Source organism: Podarcis cretensis (assembly GCF_951804945.1).
Source record: "Podarcis cretensis genome assembly, chromosome: 10".
Lineage (NCBI taxonomy): Eukaryota > Metazoa > Chordata > Lepidosauria > Squamata > Lacertidae > Podarcis > Podarcis cretensis.
In genome coordinates this window covers 1,058,493-1,076,733 of record NC_137179.1, presented here as the reverse complement: position 1 = coordinate 1,076,733, position 18,241 = coordinate 1,058,493, and the positions used below count along the sequence as shown (strand labels likewise).

General features: G+C 53.6%; 1 protein-coding gene across 1 annotated transcript in view; it reads left to right on the top strand.

Annotated features, from left to right (window-relative positions):
• GCC1 (GRIP and coiled-coil domain containing 1) overlaps positions 1 to 18,241 on the top strand; it is a 325,404-nt gene that overhangs the window by 10,722 nt on the left and 296,441 nt on the right. The window lies entirely within an intron of this gene.

Here is an 18,241-nt window from a genome sequence, read left to right as displayed (position 1 = left end):
TTGGCGATCAGCCTTCTTGATGGTCCAGCTCTCACTTCCATACATCACTACTGGGAAAACCATAGCATAAGACGATCCTGTTGGCTCATTCCAATGGTCTCCTGTTCTCACAGTGGCCAAACATCTGCCTGTGGGAAGCAGGATTTGAGCGCAAGAGCAACATTTTCCCCTCCTGAGGTTTCAGCAATGGGGATTCAGCAGCGTTGCTGCCCCCTGATTTTGGAGGGCAGAGCCGAGCCATCGTGACTAGGAGCCCTTTCCAGAAAACTGCTCAGGCACCTTGTTTTGCATTCCTGTTTAACAAAGCCATCATTCTGGGGATCTGTGCATGAGACAAATGTGTGCCACCGCAGATGCTGTTACAACGGACACGGTTACTTTAGAAACGTCAAGATTGCTCCTTGCTCACTTAGGAGAATTTTTGTTGTTGTTGTTTAGTCGTTTAGTCGTGTCCGACTCTTCGTGACCCCATGGACCAGAGAACGCCAGGCACTCCTGTCCTCCACTGCCCCCCACAGCTTGGTCAGACTCATGCTGGTAACCTCGAAAACACTATCCAACCATCTCGTCCTCTGTCGCCCCCTTCTCCTTGTGCCCTCCATCTTTCCCAACATCAGGGTCTTCTCCAGGGAGTCCTCTCTTCTCATGAGGTGGCCAAAGTACTGGAGCCTCAGCTTCACAATCTGTCCTTCCAGTGAGCACTCAGGGCTGATTTCCTTCAGGAGAATTTAGCAAGAACCAAAGCAGCAGCAGCAGCAGGAGGAGGAGGAGGAGGAGGAAGTATTTGTTCACACAAATTGCGGACTGTGAGCAAAACGGCTTTGCAGTTGCCCAAGACAGCTGGGATTCCTGCACTGGGGTGGGGGAAGGTTTGGACTAAATGACACTTTGGGTTCCTTCCAACTCGACAATCCTATGGCTATAAGGAGAGGTGAGCAAGAGGCTTAGCTGCTGCTGCCCAGCCCCACCTTGCTTTGACCACAATTTCCCAATTCACAGATGGGAATGTCCCAGCGTGGAGCGGAGGAGGAGACCAAGGAAGTGGGTGAAATAGCAGCAGATGCCGGAACTCCATGAAGGGAAGGTTGAGATGCAAATGACTGAGGTCGGTTGGAGGATGGATGGCAGCTAACAGATTGAGGTTGAATCCTGACAAGACAGAAGTGCTGCTCTTGGGGGACAGGGGGCGGGCAGGTGTGGAGGACTCTCTGGTCCTGAATGGGGCAACTGTGCCCCTGAAGGACCAGGTGCGCAGCCTGGGAGTCAGTTTGGACTCACAGCTGTCCATGGAGGCGCAGGTCAATTCTGTGTCCAGGGCAGCTGTCTGCCAGCCCCATCTGGTACGCAGGATGAGACCCTCCCTGCCTGCAGACTGCCTCGTCAGAGTGGTGAATCCTCTGTTTATCTCCCGCTTGGACTACTGCAATGCGCTCTACGTGGGGCTACCTTTGAAGGTGACCCGGAAACTACAACTAATCCAGAATGCGGCAGCTAGACTGGTGACTGGGAGCGGCCACCAAGAACATATAACACCAGTCCTGAGAAACCTACATTGGCTCCCAGTATGTTTCCGAGTACAATTCAAAATGATGTTGCTTTAAAGCCCTAAACGGCCTCAGCCCAGTATACCTGAAGGAGCATCTCCACCCCCATTGTTCTGCCCGGACACTGAGGTCCAGCGCCGAGGGCCTTCTGGCAGTTCCCTCCCTGCGAGAAGCCAAGTTACAGGGAACCAGGCAGAGGGCCTTCTCGGTGGTGGCACCTGCCCTGTGGAACGCCCTCCCACCAGATGTCAAAGAGAAAAACAACTACCAGACTTTTAGAAGACATCTGAAGGCAGCCCTGTTTAGGGAAGCTTTTGATGTTTGATGCATTACAGTATTTTAATATTTTGTTGGAAATATTGTCTGGGAAACCCAGCCAGATGGGTGAGGTAGAAATAAATTATTATTATTATTACTACTTATTTGTTTATTATTACAGTGGTACCTCGGGTTAAGAACTTAATCCGTTCTGGAGGTCTGTTCTTAACCTGAAACTGTTCTTAACCTGAAGCACCACTTTAGCTAATGGGGCCTCCCACTACTGCCGCGCTGCTGCCACGCGATTTCTGTTCTCATCCTGAAGAAAAGTTCTTAACTCGAGGTAATATTTCTGGGTTAGCGGAGTCTGTAACCTGAAGCGTATGTAATCCAAGGTACCACTGTATTATTATTATTATTATTATTATTATTATTATTATTATTATTATTATTATCTGGGTTGGTTTTATTATATCTATATTTATTTCACTGCATCTATACCCCTTCCTTTTCACCAGGAGCTCAACGCCTGCTTCTCCCTCCCCAGTTTATCCTCACAAGAACCCTGTGAGGTAGATTAGGCTGAGATGAAATGACTGGCCGCCAAGGTCTTCCAAGGAGCTTCATGGCCACCAAGGGGGGATTTGAACTTGGGTCCAAAATTCTGGCCATTACACCGCATTGATGCGGAGAGCCAGCAGCAGCAGCAGCGACCATTTAAAAGAAGCAGAAGCCTCTGCCGCCTCTGGACGCCACCCTGCTGAGCGCTCGGCTCACTTGACACCATGACACAAGCGCGGGGAAGGTTGACTTCATGCTGTTTCTGAGATTTGTCCTCTGTCTGCGGCAGCGGTCCCTTCCCACATCCAGCTGTGCTGCAGAGGGTCACACACACAAATGCACACCTGCAATGCCAGGCGAGACACGGCTCCCTTCCACCTGGGCCTGATCCCCTCCTTGCGAGCTCACAGCTCCCCGACCTGCTGGAGGGTCTGGTGCAGCCGGCTAATGCAGCCAATGGCAGGCGGGCGCAGCTGCCCCCAGGTAAGATCACCGGCAGCGAGGAAAGAAATTGCTCACCAAAATGTGATTTCCAAGTTGCCCGGGGCCTGATTGCCCAGACCTCTGCGCTTTGCCGGTGCCTCTCGTAAATCCACATATTTATTTTTGAGCATAAATCTCCTGCTCTGGGCTTGTTTGGGAAACCGGTGCACTTCTGTGCTGAAGTGCCGTGCAGATGCCAGCCAAAGGAGAAGACGAGGCTGGGGTCTCTCTCTCACTCCTTCAGCGAGTTTCTCTCTGGGTTTCAAGGCCCCCTGCAAGGGTGAGTGGGGAGGGAGGGAGCAGCCAGGAAGAAGGTGAGAGAGGCAGGAGAAAGGAGAGTCTTTTCCCAACCCTGTGACTCACAAGGAGAGCGGACGGACGGCCTTCGTCGTTCAGAGCTGCGCTTGTGGGCCTGGTCAGTGGGGCAGGAGGCTGGGCTGGGTGAATCCATGAGGGTGGCTAGCTGCCCAGGCTTCCTGATTCCTGGGGGCTGGCAGCCTCCAAAGAACAGGCAGAGAACAAAAACTTCATGGAGGGGGGCCACGGAAGGCCACAGGGGACCCCTGAAATGCTTCTCAATTCCAAAAACGTGCAGGGGTTGGCAAGGAAATAATAAAAGAGTCAACTGAATAATTATTAAAATACAACAACACAACAAGATGGAAGAAGTTTAAAAAAATATTGAGATCACACATGGGTGAAGGGGAGTGGGGGGTATAGGGGAATTTATAAAAAGTTCTAATATAATATTTATAATTGCATTGCATTTATATATAGCAAAGGGAAGTCTATAGCAATTAGGTATCTTTTAATCTAGTTAACTATGTAATAGGCTTATGTTACAAAACGAATATGGATTTTGAATTTGATGTTTGTAATTCTTTTTCGGTTTTGGAATAAAGTTTTTTTTTTTTTTTTAAAGAAATTCTTCTCAGTTCCAGCTGCAGGCTCCTCTGTTGCCAGGGATTCTTGGGCTGAGATTCTGACATTGAACTGTTTCTTTTCCTCCCTCCCTGCACCTGACAAAATTTGACCCACCAGTGAGAGTTGGGGAACCTCGTGGGGGAAGGCCGCCCCACCCACTTGGGCTGCTTCCTTGCTGCTCTGAGCTGAGGAGGGGGGCAAAGAGAAAGGAGCTCTGCCTCTGCAGTGCCTGTGGAGAAGAGGGGCCATCCCTGCTAGGGCTACACCTGCCCCGTCCAGGGATGAGCGAGGGGGGGCTGGCTGGTGCCCCCCTTCCTCCAAAATGGCCAGTCCTGTGGCCTACCTTCTCCAGTCCCCCCCCCCTCGCCTCTCCATGCAATGCCTGACATCACCAGGTAAGGTTTGTGGGGATGTTTAGAAAGGCAGGAGATAATATATTAATTAAATATGATCCCTCCTCACTCCCATTAGTGAGCAAACAGCAGAGAGCATTGGCTTGCAGCTTCTAGTCAAGCCATTGATGACTCGTTAAGAGCCTTTTAATTAAGCAATCCAGTCTGCCTTGTGCAAGGGGTAAATTTCCCCCTTTATTTCCCTCTTAAAGCAAGAATATAACACAACACAGTCCTCTTGAAAATAAGAATAAAGTTTGACTCACGTTCAGTTCACAGCAGTAACCTGAAGGCAGGCTTTATCTTGCGGTTACCGGTACATTTGCAGAGAGAAGGAAATCTGGGCTAAATCTCAGACTTGCTACTTGTGGCCCCATCCTCTGCTGGCTAAGAGTCAGGAGCAGTAGAGTGTCTCAGAAGAGACACCCAAAAGAGGAAGATGTCTGTGTGGCCTTTGGTCAGCGAGGGTCACTCCTATCTACCTGGCCACACTCAGGGGGAGGGGGCTCCCAACAGGTAAGTCAGGAAGTCCTCGCTGCCTGGAGCCACTTCCCCCTGCGTGTCCATTCTAGGAAACTGTTGTACTTGACTGCTCTAGCAATACATCCCACAAGGTTGGGAGAGACACCTGTCCTGAAACAATGGAGGGCTGCTGCTGCCAACCAGTGCAGACAACATTGAGCTACATGGACCAAAGGCTGGCTCTGCATCAGGCAGGAATTTCCTATTGTTATAAGAATGTTAAGGTGATATATATATAGAGAGAGAGAATGTATAATATAAATGTATAAACCACATGTCTGAAACCCCACAGAAAAAAAGTCCTGAAACCATTTTGTCTCTCCCAAATCACCTCAAATATTTCTCTGCAAGGTCGAAGGAAATGGGGAGGCTCCCCATTGTCTCTTTGCTCACAAATCCTGCCTCAAGGCACATTTAAGATATGAATAGAGTGAGCCTGTGACCTGGATTCAGGAAGGGAGTAGCTATCATAACAAAAGAGTAGCCGGGATGCCCAGGTAATCCAATCAGGTAACCTGGCAGACAGGAGAAAAACAACACACTCAGGTTTCTGTTGTAGTCTGCCCCTTCTCTGATGTAGGTATGTATTGGGGGGTGGTCTTAGGCTCCAGGGTGGGCATTCAAAAGTCTCTATAAGGGCTTGCACACCTTTGTCCTGCGTCCTCTTCCTGCCTCCTGGGGAGGGGGGGGGGAGACCCTGTTGCAACAGTTAATAAAGAACAGGCTTACTAGATGCTTTGCTTCTCCATATTCTCTGGTTTGTCTCTGTTATTTTCTCCTACCGATAGAGAACCTACAAAAGGGCTCTATATGGGCTCTTGTGCCCCCCCATAAGGGAAAAGGAGCAGGTTTTTTTTTTCTTATAACACTATGAAAGTTCCTCTTTCATGCAACTACCACACTTGCAAGATCCCAGGATTCCCCCCCTCCACTTGATCTCCAGCATCCAGCCACTGGTAATAAGAGTGAATTGTCGAGTGGGAAGGGAGACAAAAGGTCACTGAGTCCAACTCCCTTTTGAACCTTTCCAATTCTGAGATTCTATGAATGCAGCAATCCCAGCTAAAGAGTCTCTGGCGGATGCTCAGCCAGCCTTGACCCTTACAAGTGTGTCTAGACCAGCCTTTCTCAACCTTGGGTCCCCAGATGTTTTTGGCCTACAACTCCCATCATCCCTGACCACTGGTCCTGTGAGCTAGGGATCATGGGAGTTGTAGGCCAAAAACATCTGGGGACCCAAGGTTGAGAAAGGCTGGTCTACAGCATGGGTCAGCAAACTAAGGCCCGGGGGCAGGATCCGGCCCAATTGCCTTCTGGATCTGGCCTGCGGACAGTATGGGAATCGCCGTGGGGATTCTGATCATTTGGGCTGCGCCATTCCCCCCCTCCCTCACACACACAGTGCCGCCGCCTCCTCCCTCCCTCCTCCTGGCTTCTCCCTGCCCTGCCTAGAGGAGGAAGGGGGCTGGGCTTTGTTGAGCCGCTGTTGGCCATTTCGCACCGCTCACCGTCCCTCCGCCACCAGCCCCTGCCGCTCGCAAGGCACAGGTAAGCAGCCACCAGGGCTCGTCCGGTGCTGTGAAGGGAGGGGAGAGTCGTGGGGCGGGGTTGCTCCCCCCAAAAAACATAGTCTGGCCCCCCACGAGGTCTGAGGGGCAGTGGACCGGCCCCCTGCAGAAAAAGTTTGCTGTCCCCTGGTCTAGAGGGAGCCTGTGGCTAAAGGCACTCTGCACATCCTCAGAAGCTTTTGCTGGAATTGCTGCTGCAAGCATTAAAACGAAGGTTCCCTGGCTCAGCTCTTGCAAATATCAAGCCCTGCGGAGAAATGGCTGCCTGTATCCCTCCTGGGGAAAGGGGAGGCCAGGCTCTCAGAGCGAGGGGAGGGGGTCCTTCGCACCCGAGGCCTGGGCAGCTGATGAGGAGGGTTGCTTGCTTCCCTTCATCCTCCAGTTTTGGTCTTCAGATCGCTGTGTTGGGGGGGACGGAGGCCTCTCACATCTGTTCTGCAGGCATCAGGTTTGATGCTCCGTCTACCCATTTGCATTTTGAAGGAGTCGCTGACCCTTTCCGAGTCTCAGTCCTTTTGTCTTTTCAATTTCTGCCGCTTTCTCCCAGATGATTATTGAAATCCCTTTTAATTGTGATTAGAGCTGCTGGAGGGCGTTCACCCCCCTCCTTCACCCGCGACAGGATTCGCTCCTTGTTACCAAAGAGATCAGAAGCATGTTCCCCTCCCCGAATCTGTAAAAGGTTATCGTCTGAGACAATGGGAAAGTGAGCTGCGGGGGGGGGGGGATCGTGCCACACCCTCAGTGCATGCCCCCCAACCCTCCCCAAGGGGGCCAGGATGAGCTCCATCTGGCAGCCACCTCTTAAGTGTCAAATCCCAAGGTCAGCGCCCCCCCCCCTCTCTCACACACACACACACCAACCTCAGAGCCGGCCCTAATGTGAGACTGAGGGAGGCGTCTGCCTCAGGTGGCAAATGTGCTGAACAGCACTGTGTGAGCCACATGGACTGACCTGTGCCCAGCTCCTCGGGGGCAGCAGAGGGCAGTGCCAATGTCGGAGAGTCAACTGCTAAGCCGGTTGGCTTTTCTGCATGGAGGGAGGGAGGGGTGCCAACTTGCCCAAGCCAGCCCTGCCCCCCCACCTGCCCTGGCACCTTTTGTGGCACTTGGTTGGGCTCTGCCCCAGAAGGAGCCCCCCCCCCCTGGACAGGAGAGGGAGCAGAGAAGAGGCTGGAGCTCAGGGGGAGGGAAGCAGGCAGAAGGTCCCCAGGCTGATCGCAGGGCAGAGGGTCTCAGGCAGCAGCGGCTGAGTGGGAAAGACTCTGCTGTGGCTGCCAGTCAGAGCTGAACCTGCCCGCTGCCAAAAGGCAGCTTCTTGCAGAGACCCTGAGCAGGGAGTGTGTTTCTCTCTCCCTCCCTTTCTTGACCAAGGACTCTCGAGGCGGCTTGCGAAAGCTGTGCAATGGATCAAGGAAAGGGGGCTACAGAGTGGCCAAAAGGAGCTCCGCAGAGCTGCCTGGAACGCAGTTCCCTAAACCCGCCCCTCAGCCTCCTTCTCCTTCCGTGGAGGTTTTTAAGCCGAGGTTGGATGGCCCTCCGTCATGGATGCTTCAGCTGAGATTCCTGCATAGCAAGAGGTTGGAAACCAATGTCCCCACTGTGGAAGGACGTGTGGATCCAGAATTGGCCTCGGCTACGAGGGATCGCCAAAGAAGAAGGGGGTTGGACTAGAGGACCTTTGGGGGTCCCTTCCAACTCTACGATTCTGTAAGCAGGCGTCTGTGCCTTTTCTCCAGCCCAGGATCCACACAGCAGGCCCTAGCCTGCAGCTACAGCTCTCTCTTCTCAGAAAACAGCTGAGAGAGACCCAGTTTTCTTTCAGGGAGTGGAGGAGAAAAGTCAGGAGGAGGAGGAGGAGGAGGTGCCTGGAGGAGCAGCGCAATCCATCCAAGTCTCTCCTCACGCGGCCGCTCTTTTCCCAAGGGAGAAGTTCCGCAGGAGGGAAGGCGAGAGCTGGAGTGGATTAGCCAGGCTTAAGATGCCAGAAATGAGCTCTGGAGCTTCCTTAGGCAGGAGGAGGCTGGATGGCTCTGCTCTGCCTCCACAGTCGATTCTGAAGGCCAACTGCCAGAAACCGCAGGAGGGGCGGGGGGCTCGGATCCAAGACCGGGATGCTGGACCAGGTGGGTCCCCTCTGGCCTGATGCAGAGTCTCTCCTGAGATTCTTCTGTTGAGCATCAGCGATGACCCTGGGATGCAGAGGGCCTCAGGTCTTGCTTGGCTTCCGGCCTTTGGGCCCAGCCAGTGGGAAGCAGGAGGGGATGGGGTCTCCAGAAAGAGCTCTTCTACCCCCTTCCCTCTCATTGGGGGTCAGCAAGAAGTGAGGGGAGCTTTGCTCCTTCCCTGGAGGGTCTGGAGTGGCCCAAGTCTTCTGTCCCCATCAACGCATTTCTCAGGCATCTATGGCTCATCCCCAACGTCCTTTGCCAGGTGAACCAGAGACAAGCTGGTCCTTGCAGGATGCCAGCCCAAGGAGAGGGCGAGGATTGCCCACCCTGTTGTGCCCCAGTCCTTGAGGGCAGCAGAGTTTTAACCCACCTTCATGACCCCACGAGGCCTCAGCCCTTCACTCAGTAGGCACAGCCAACTTTTTTGGAAGGGGGGCAAAGAGACAATGATGTGCAGTGGTTAAGGTATTGGAAAAGGACTGGGGGTCAAATACCCCACTGGGCCGTTAAGCTCACTGGGCCGGTCACTTTTTCACAACTTAACCTGCCTCACAGCGTTCTTGTGGGATTAAACTGAGGAGGGGGGAGAACCTTGTATGCTACCTTCAGGAGAAAAAGGCAATATGTAAATGCAATCAATCAATCAATCAATCAATCAATGCAGCAACTGACCCAAAGGCCTCATTGAGATTATTGCATTCCAGGCTGGGCTGATATGTGTCAGGTGGGAGTTCAAGGGCACCTTAAATGCTGGCAAACTCTTTACCTGGCCGTCCAAAGGACACTGCCCCCATTGTTGCGTTGCAAAGCGGTCAGACTAGATGAGCCTTGAGGTTCCTTTCAACTCCACGATTCCATACTGCAGTGCGCCTCCTTAGCTAGGCCCGAATCTCTGCATAGAAGGCTCCGCAATTATTGGCAATCTATTGATCAATTATGGGACATGCTGTATTTGGTGCCTCCTGAGTTTTGGTCTGACCATGACATGCAGTGATGGATGAGGCCATCGGACCGTTTTCATGTCTGAACATTGGTAAAACACTCAGGGACTCTCCATATGACTCCCCCCCACACACACTTCTTTCAAAATTCAGTGTTGAAATTTCACGTTCAAAAGGGGAAGGGGAGAGGGTTGAATATTGGTGACTTTCCATTTCAGCTCAAGGCCAAACTAGTAGGGGGTGTGTGTGTGTGTGTGTGTGTGTGTGTAAGGATCCGGGTTCTAGGACAACTGCCTGTGTGGGAACATGTGGGGTTTTGAGAAAGGGGTGTGTGGACACCAGTAACAAAATGGCTGCGGTGCGCACATGTATTTTTGTGACAAGACGCAAAATGACTGCCACATCTAACTGAGAGAGGAAAAGGCAGGACCACCCAATGGGGCAGGCCTCCCCACCCCCAATCAATTGGAAGAAACACTTACATCAGCCGTGCCCACTCACAGAGAGAGGCTCTTGGCATCTTTCCTGGCTTTGGAAAGGGAGGGAGTGTGTGTGTGTCCAGTCTTGGCATCCGAAGAAATGTGTTCAGTGTAGCGGAGGCTGTGTCAGCTCAAACAGAAAGAGCAAGCAGCCTCTCCATGCTTTGCGGAGATATTTACAGAGACCTTTTGTGGGCACCATGGGAGGTGGGGGTGGGCACAGCGGTGCCCCTGGGCGCAACCTGGTCATCATCCCTGATCCAGCCTAGACTTCCGCCTCCAGAATGGTAGCTGGACAGATCTATGCTTCTGGGAACCTCAAAGGGAAGCCCTCCTCCCTTTCCCTAATTCTCAGCAGCATGGAGGCCACAATCCTGGCTAGACTTTCCTCCTCCTCCCACCTTTTGCACTGTCCACCTTTGAAGGCCCTCTTGATGGCCCACCTGGGTCTCACTGATGCCCACAGAGGTATTGAATGGATGACGAAATACAAGGCAGTGCAGGATAGGTGGGGAAAGGCGGCAAAGGTTGGGGCTGGCTGCCCTGTCACCGCTGCCCCATTGCGGTGGTGGGGGAGATGCCCCTCTCAGGCAAAGGAGAAGAACTAGGTTTGGCAAAACCCAGAGACAGGCCGAGGAGGAAGGGGCAGGGGAGGAAGCAGAAAGCAGTCAGGAGAGGAGCCGTGATGGCTTTATATCCCACAGGCCACCTCTGCGGGGAGGAAGGCGCAACGGATGCTCTCCTGAAGCAGATTGCAAGAAGAGAAATCACAGAGAGTCAGAGCAGGAATGGGGGATTTCAATTATCCTGGCATCTGCTGGAAGTCGAACCCCACATAAAACAGGAAGTCCACTAAATCCCTGGCTTGCCTTGGAGAGACAACTTCATCTCTCAGGAGGCGGAGGGAGGAACCAGGTGTGGGGGGGGTCCTGCTCTCCTTGGCCTGACCCTGACACATGGGGCAAGAAAGAAAGGGGGCAGGGAGGGGAGGGGCCATCTCCTCTTGGAACTGGTGACAGAGAGGGATGCAAACCCCAAAGGGAGTCAGATGTGCACCTTGCATTTTAGGAAAGACGATTTAAACTGCAAGTGTAAAAGCTGGGTAGGACCCCCCCCCCCCCAGGTGGAGAAATCCTTCTCCAAGAGTCTGAAGAGTGGGATGCTGAAGATGCAACTGCAGACTGTTCCAATGAGAAGGGAAAACGGGGGGGGGGGGGCTGCAGGAGGAGCATGCCCAGGACATGGGAGGAGGGCGACATCGCTGAGGATGAGGACCACAGAGGAGTCTCATCTTGTAAGGTTGATGCCAGAAAGGCTGAAGGCCAGAATGGGGTGGAACTTGGAGGGGATGCGAAAGGGAGGGGCAACTTCGGCTGAGACTGACGCAAGAAGGACAAGGAAGGGCCTGATAACGGGGTGGAGGCTGGAGACCATGAGAAGGGGGAAACCACTCACAATCCGGGGAATGCTCCCTGTTCTGCCCCCACCACCTTCTCCGGCAAGTGGAATTGTTTTCCTCACGGGGAAAGGCAAAACAAGTGATTTAAGGACAGGTAAGGAAATGGTGGGAGAACCCCTTGGCTCCTTTGAATCAGCCGAGCTCTCTGGGGCCAACTGAATCGCATCCAGGTGTGTTAAAGGAGCTTCTGGGCGTTTAGTTCAGAGCCACTGGCCTGCAACCTTGTGAGCTGCCAGGTGATTGGAGGCCTTTCAAAAGGCTGGAGGGAAATGTATCCAGACACGACCGACCGGTGAGTGCAAGACGAATTCTGCAACAGGTGATTAAGCTGCCCACCTGTGGTTGTTACAGGACCCCTTTTGAGAGGATGAGTTTTACTCAGACCAGACCCACTGAAATTACTGGAATGAACTTGGTCATGTTCATTAAAATGAATGGGTCTACTGGGAGTAAAACTGAAGGTCTCCCGTGACATCCTTGTTGACAAGCTGATCCAGTGTGGGCTGGGCAATGCTGTTCTCCAGCAACGTTGCAGTTGGTTGACCAACCCCAGCCAGCGGGCAAGGGCTGAGTTACGGCTCTGCCTCGAGGTCCCCAGAGGAATGGCAAAGGAAGCTTCTGTCCCGGGCCCTGAGCTGCTCGGCATTTTCATAAATGACTTGGGTGGAGCAGAGGAACGCTTCATCACAATTGCTGACGACACCAAGCTGGGAGGGAGAGCGATTGCCACAAAGGCTGGAGCCAGATGCAAAAGGACAGTGATAGGCTGGAACACTGGACTGAAACCAAGAAGATGCAATTCCGCAGAGATCAGTGTAAAGTCCTGCATTTAGACTCAGAGAACCAGAGGCACAGAAATAGGCTAGGGGAGACCTGGCTTGGCAACCGAACGTGTAAGAAAGATCTAGGCAATTTAATTTATCATAAACTGGACATGAGCCAGCAGTGTGATGCAGTTGCTAAAAAGCCGGGGTCATGGTGGACGGCTTGATGAAGACGTCAGCCGAGTGTGCGGCAGCTGTGGAAAAGAGGCAGATTCCACGCTAGGCGTCATTAGGAAAGGAAGCGGAACTAAAACTGCTGACATCAGAATGTCATAATACAAATCTATGGAGCGACTCCATTTGGAATATTGTAGAGTTGGAGAAAGTTCAGGAAAGGGGAACCAAAATCATCAAGGGGATAGAGCGATTCCAGAGGAATCCACAGGGGACTTATTAGTTTAGAGAAAAGGTGGGGAAGAGGCGAGATGATAGCAGCTCATGGAAAATGTGGATGGAGAGAAGTTTTTCTCTTCTCCTAACGCTGGAACTTGTGGACACCCAAGGAAGCTGAACGGCAGAAGATTCAGGACAGAACAAAGGAAGTCCTTTGCCCCAGAGCCCAGAGCCAAACGCTGGAAGTGGCTCCCGCAAGGGCCACCAACTTGGATTAAATCCATGGTGGAGAAGAGGGCTATCGAAGGCCACTATCCAAAGCAGCTAGGCTCTGCCTCTGCAGTTGGAGGAAGCAATGCTTCTGAATCCGTTACTGGAAACCACAGAGGGGGAGGGGGCCGCTTTTGGGGTTCCCGTGGGGGCACCTGAGAGAACAGGATGTTCGAGTAGATGGGCCACTGGCCTCATGCAGAAGGCTCTGCTTATGTTCCTAAGCGAATGCTCCATTCACAGGAACAAAGTGTCCAAACCACAAATCGCATTTCCCACTCTCTTCTGCCCTGGGCAGGCGGCATCTGACGTCCTGTGTAAAGCTCTGGGCATGTTTTAAAGGAGGGCGTTGATGGAATGGTGCATGTCCAGAAGAGGGTGCCCACGATGTGGGTGGGTGGGTGGGGCTTTGGAAACAGAACCCCGAGAGGAATGATTGAACAAGCTGGGCATGTCTAGCCTGGAGAAGAGAAGCGTCCGCAGGAACAGGAGAGGGGTCTTCCAACATCCGAAGGGGGCACCGTACATGAAGAAGACGGACCAGGCCTGCTCTCTCTTGCTCCAGAGGGCAGGATTAGTCTGGCCAGCAAGTGGAAGCTGGAAGCTCCTCTTAAATCTTGCCACAACTCAGCTGCTTTTGCAGAAACTCCCCTTCAACCAATTCCTCCTCCCTTGCTTTCAATGCCTCGTGTTCTCACTCAGGGAGCAATTAATGCGAGGAAGGATCAGGAAGGCCAGCGCCTCTGGAGAAACAGCGCACCGTGCTAATCCGGGGCCTTTTGCCCACGCCAGTTTCCAGGTCGGGGCCAGCTCCTTCTGAGCCTCTGACCTTCACAAATCCAGCCTGGAGAAAGCAGAGCAGAGCAGGACTTGAGGATGTGCTGGTCACCTTCCTGGGGGGTGGGAAGCAGGTGCCAGCAGCGTCAGCGTCGGACTAGGACCTGGGACACCAGGGTTCGAATCCCCCACGCAACTGTGAAACTCACTTGACCTTGGGAGCCAGCCACTGCCGCTCTCAGCCTGGCCTACCTCCCAGGGTTGTTGTGGGGATTAAATGAGGAGTGGGAGAAAACCACGTATGCAACCTTGAGCACCTCTGGAGAAAAAGTTAGGATATAAATGCAATAAACAAGCGATGAGAAGCATCACACTGGGCTCACACTGAGGGACACCCGCTCACCCCTCAGATGCATCTCACGTGTGGCCACGGTGCAAGAACTGGGGCTTTGCTGGACCAGGGGGCTCTCAAGCTCCCCATTCTCTCTCCCAGCCCCACCTGCAGGGAGCACAGGAGGGGGCAGGTGGCCGCCCAGCCCCTTCCCCAGCCCCTGCTTCACTGGTGGCAATGGCTCCGGTCACGGGCAAGACTGGGGAGAGATGGAGCCAACTTCTGGTGGCAAATCCCTCCATGTGTCCAATCTCAGGTCCCAGCACAGGAGAGGCTACTGCTGGCACGGCCTGTCGTTATTGATGTGCTAATTATAGGGCTGCGCTAATTCAATTTGCACATAATTACAGGATAGTGCACTGGGTGGCATGTTTCAATAATTAATGTGATAAAATAAATGTAATTGGAATAATATTTATAAAACCCTCTGAAGAGTCGCGTGCAAGGTGGATGCGGAGCTGTGGGGTGGGGAGACCGAGCCTAGCGAGCGCAGGAAGAGCCTGCCGGATCAGGCTCATGGAGCCCCATCCAGCCCCACATCCTCTTCTGGCCGCCCTGGAGCCGCAATGGGAAGAGGCCCACAAGCAGCACCTGAGGGCAACAGCCCAGCTCTGCCCACCTGGGCGAAAGCAAGCCCACTTCCCAATAGTTTTGGTGATGCAGGTTCCTCCCCAGATGGCTGTGGGGAGCAGGGCACTTTGGTGTTGCAGACTCCTGTCCCTTCTGCCCCTTTAAACGGGCAAGCAGCAAGGAGATGGCTGGCAGGCATTTCTAGTCACAGGCGCCTTCTTCCACGGAAGCAGCAAAGATGGACCAAAGGGCACACGATTGCCCTGCAGCTGGACCCAAAGGGCACACGATTGTCACAGCTGCTAGGTCAGGCAGTACCCCCCCCCAAAAAAAAACGTAAGGGAGGTTGGAGCATTAGGCCCCCCAGGGTCAGGCAAGACCGGGAGCCTCCATTCCTGGTGCACTGTGACCTGGGGGCTGGAATAAGGAAGGCACTTCCGGGAGGAGGGAAGGAGCTGAAGGGGCCTTTGCAGACGGAAGGCTGCCGCGCCCCTCATCCCAGGAAAAGGAAAGAGCCTTCCCCTCAGCAAGGCTGCCTGGCATGTCTGCACCCCTTGCACTCTTCAAAGGAGGCTCAAAGGAGAGCCAGTGTGGTGTGGTGGTTAAGAGCGGTAGTCTCGTAATCTGGGGAACCGGGTTCACGTCTCCGCTCCTCCACATGCAGCTGCTGGGTGACCTTGGGCCAGTCACACGTCTCTGAAGTCTCTCAGCCCCACTCACCTCACAGAGTGTTTGTTGTGGGGGAGGAAGGGAAAGGAGAATGTCAGCCGCTTTGAGACTCCTGAAGGGGAGTGAAAGGCAGGATATCAAATCCAAACTCCTCCTCTTCTTCTTCTTCAAAAGGACTGGCCCGGTAAGGAGGGAATCATCAGATCAGCACCAAGGACAGCAGCCCAGAGGAAAACTCAGCTCCCCCAACTCCCACCTGGCCCTGAAAAGTAGCTGCAGTGACAGGCTTGATCACATTCCAGCTGCACTGGCTCCCGGTGGAGTACAGGATCAGGTTTAAGGTGCTGCGGGACGCAGGTGGCGCTGTGGGTTAAAGCCTCAGCGCCTAGGGCTTGCCGATCGAAAGGTCGGCGGTTCGAATCCCTGCGGCGGGGTGCGCTCCCGCTGCTCGGTCCCAGCGCCTGCCAACCTAGCAGTTTGAAAGCACCTCCGGGTGCAAGTAGATAAATAGGGACCGCTTACCAGCGGGAAGGTAAACGGCGTTTCCGTGTGCGGCTCTGGCTCTGGCTCTGGCTCTGGCCAGAGCAGCGATGTCACGCTGGCCACGTGACCCGGAAGTGTCTCCGGACAGCGCTGGCCCCTGGCCTCTTAAGTGAGATGGGCGCACAACCCCAGAGTCTGGCAAGACTGGCCTGTACGGGCAGGGGTACCTTTACCTTTACCTTTAACCTTTAAAGCTCTATACAGCCTAGGACCCTCGTACCTATGGGACCCCTTCTCCTAGTATGTCCCATGGAGGACCTTATGGTCTTCAAACTAAAACATCTTGGAGGTCCCTGGCCACAGAGAGGTTAGGCTGGCCTCAACCAAAGCCAGGGCTTTTATGGCTGTGGCGCCGATCTGGTGGAACGCTCTGTCCCAAGAGACCCGGGCCCTGCGGGACTTGACATCTTTCTGCAGGGCCTGCAAGACGGAGCTGTTCCACCAGACCTTTGGCCAAGGCACAGTCTGACCCCCTCTCTCCTTCTGTAATCTTCATAGAACTCTAGCCCAATGGTTGCCATTAATTTGATTTGGAATTGATTTTAGAATGAATTGATTTTAGAATGCATTTCAGTTCACTGATTGTGATTTTATGTAAACTGTGATTGTTGTTAGCTGCTCTGAGCCCGGCTTCGGCTGGGGAAGGCGGGATATAAATAAATTATTATTATTATTATTATTATTATTATTATTATTATTATTATTCACCCTTCCTGCCCCCTTCAACTTGTGAGCTGCTTGGACACCCTCTGCCCACCTGCTCCCTGTCCTTCACCCCAAGGTCCCAGAGCAGGTTACAACATGAAAAACAGTTGGAAACAATTAGCTGCTGTTCTTTTCCAGGCGAGGCACGCCCCCCCTCCCCATTTTAAAGACTTCCCATGGAATAATGCTTCACATCTGCCCAGACTGAATTTGCCAAGTACCGAAGGCAACCTGGAACTTAATCTCATCCTCCGAAGGGGCCGCGACTCCCCCCCCCACCGGTTTCGCGCCAGCTGTGAGTCTGATGAGCCACTTTCCCACGTCATCAACACGACGCCACGCTAAGGGACAGGAGCCCATTGCGCGTCACCCAACCTCACGCCCATTGATCCACGGAGGATCGTTTCGGGAGTAAAATTTCGGCCAAGCTCTGCTTCTGCCTGCCTGTGCTCCTGCAGCTCAGGGCAAAGGCTGCAGCGACGTTGGCGTAAGCGAGGAGCCCCCCACCGCACAGGGGCAAAAGGCACCCGCCTTCCCACTGTTGTAACACGGCTGCTTCCATCATCAAAAAGCCCGGGGGGTTGTGGCCTCGCAAGGTGCAACATAAACAGGATTTAAATCACTGCTTTTGTTCCAGGGCGGTTCGGGGCCTTTGCTCTCTGCACTGGCTCCTGCAGAGCACGCCTGCCGCCTCCACCCACTCAGCCATTCCTGAGCAAACCCTGACCGCTTAGCCGAGTCTACATGGGTCCTTGGGGACCACGGAGCACCGACAGGAAGAGGCTCAAGCTTTGCAGAGGGCTGAGGCACATCCCGGCCTCTGATAAATAATCCGAAGGCTGCCGGGGCAAGAGGGGGCGGCAGGAGGAGTCCCAGACGAGAGAGCTTTGCTCCAGCTCAGAGAGCAGGGAGACAATGCATGACAGATTGACCCACGGCGAGACACTGCAAGCAGTCAATTAAAGGCGAGGGCTGCATTGTGTAACGAGAGGCGGCTGGATTCTGCTTTGTAGCCAGTATTGGATTTCTCCCTCCTTCGCTCGCCACCAGAGCAGCCCCCTTCCTTTTCGCTTCAGCCACTATTTGCTTTGAAAGGGAGGGCCAGGCACAGAGGATTATCGCATCAGAAGGAGGAGGGCAGGGCAGCCGTCCGCTGCGGGACCAGAGATCAGGGGCAGAGCACCCCCTTGGCCTCACCCTGCTAATGGCGTGCGGTTACAGCCACCTCATCTCAAAAAGGACGGCTGCCCAAGTGATCAAGGGGGCAGAGCGAGGAAGAAAGGCAGCAGCATTTGGAACCAGAAAAGAGAGGTGATACGATAGAAGTTTTTCAAACTATGCACGGCATCAGAAGACACGGAGCTTCCATGAAGCTGAATGTTGGGGAGATTCAGGACGGATAAAAGAACGCAGCACAGTGTTAACCTGTGGAACTCCCTGCTGCGGGAGGCAGCGAAGGCCAGTGACCCAGATGGTTTTACAAGAGGCAAACCCACAGAGGAGGAAGAGGGGGGTGTCAGTGGCTTCCAGGCAGGATGGCCAAGCTCTACCTCCCGTCATGGGGAAATAGGACGCTGGACTAGGTGGGCCACGGGCCTGATCCACGAGGCACTTCTCATGCTCTCAGGAAGGAAAGGAGGACAATGGCAGGAGAGGGCCTTGTCCAGGCCAAGGGAGAGCCAGCCCCCCTGCCCCCTGGTGGCTCTTTCCTCTGCCCCCCCCAACCTGTGGCTCTTCAAAACTTCCATCTATCTGGTCTGCGGAGTCAAAGCAGGCTTGGCCTTCTGGTAAAATTTGCCTGGTTAATGTCTGCATCCTGAACCCCTAACCATTGGACAAGCTGATCACTAACAAGGA